This window comes from Mastomys coucha, unplaced genomic scaffold, assembly GCF_008632895.1.
Source record: "Mastomys coucha isolate ucsf_1 unplaced genomic scaffold, UCSF_Mcou_1 pScaffold2, whole genome shotgun sequence".
In the NCBI taxonomy this organism is placed as follows: domain Eukaryota; kingdom Metazoa; phylum Chordata; class Mammalia; order Rodentia; family Muridae; genus Mastomys; species Mastomys coucha.
The window spans coordinates 19,415,837-19,417,322 of record NW_022196902.1 but is presented as its reverse complement, the minus strand read 5'-3'; the positions used below and the strand labels follow the sequence as shown (position 1 = coordinate 19,417,322).

The 1,486-nt window shown below is 41.8% G+C and overlaps 1 protein-coding gene across 1 annotated transcript in view; it reads right to left on the bottom strand.

Annotated features, from left to right (window-relative positions):
- Positions 1-1,486, bottom strand: part of Arhgap18 (Rho GTPase activating protein 18) — a 136,889-nt gene that overhangs the window by 95,915 nt on the left and 39,488 nt on the right. The gene's annotated exons all lie outside the window — the stretch shown is intronic.

Genomic DNA, 1,486 nt, shown 5'->3' with positions numbered 1-1,486 from the left:
CCACCCCCCCCCCCACATCTCTAATTCATTCTTTCCCTTCTTGAACAATGACTGACCTTCCTCCCTTGACAATATCAAGTTTCCAAAGAGTCTGGCTTGTCAGTTCATCCTCACATCAACTCTCTAGGAAAGTAGGGTAACGAGCGAGCATGGTGTGCATCCTGAATCTTGGCTAATGTCCCACTGTTAGCTTTTCCCTTGTCCTTGCTTGCCCTGGGCTGCTTCCTAAACTTAGCTACAATATATATGTCCCCAGTGTTGTAGGTACCTGAAAGTTCCTTTAATGACTATTCTAATTCTGCTGAGCCAATCCCCTATTCAGCCTCCAATAATAAACAATTTTGCTTTCATAATAATGAAACAATGGAACAATGAAGAGTGAAATGTCCCCTTTAGACCTGACTTGTCCATGCCCTATGTCCAAGGAGAATGTGCTGTTCCTAAAACATCAACTTCTATACTTCACTCAAAATCTGGCTCCTATTAACATCCTCAATGAAACTTTCAGGCTTTTGCCCAAACTGGGCCCCAATTCTTGGATTATTGCCAACAACAGACTTGCAGATATAAGAGGGGCCCTTAGATCATTCTGCTCAGGTCATTTTATGTAGCAGACCAAGGATGGCCATGGTCTGTGAGGATGGGCAAGCAGCATCTGGTCATGTGACTGGTCATGTGGCTGGTCATGTGACTGGCTGTCTCACATAGGCTGCAGTTTGGATCTCTTCCCTCCATAGCCAGTGACACTGGTGAGTCATTTTTTCATAATATTCTATACCTTGAAAAATATCCAAACACTTTTCTTTAAAAACAAAGCTTTTGTATAAATTTTAGAAAGCTCATATTACTGTGCCTCAGAATTACCTTCCCTGAGTGCTTTACAATGGAAATGGTTTCCTTTGTTACAGTATTTTCATCCTGCATGGAAATTTAATGCAAATGTATGGTTCCTATTTTCCTTGTTAAATCTGTCCCCCTTTCCTCAACTCAAAACCATGTCCAGGTTGTGCCTGGTCAAAGTATTATGATCTCTCAGAAGAAATCTTTAATATTTTACAACTTCTTATTTTACAACTTCTTGGATGAAGTCTTACTACATTGCCAAAGCCCATCTTAAATGCAAGAACTCAATGACTCTCCTGTTTTTGCCTGCTAAGGGCTAGGACTTCAGTCATGTGCCACCAAAGTCATTTCACAAAAAAGAAGAAGGAACGAACAAAGGAACGAAGGAATGAAGGAAGGAAGGAAGGAAGGAAGGGAGGAAGGAAGAAAGGAAGGAAGGAAGGAAGGAAGGAAGAAAGGAAGGGAGGAAGGGAAAATCTTTTCTTATTTAAGATTTATTTCTGTGCAACTGCTTACAGAAGCCAAAAGAGAGCACTGCATCCCCTAGAGCTGGAATTAGCACATGGTTGTGAAACAACTGACTTGGGTACTGGGAACTGACTTGGGTACTGGGAACTGACTTGGGTACTGGGAACTGACTTGG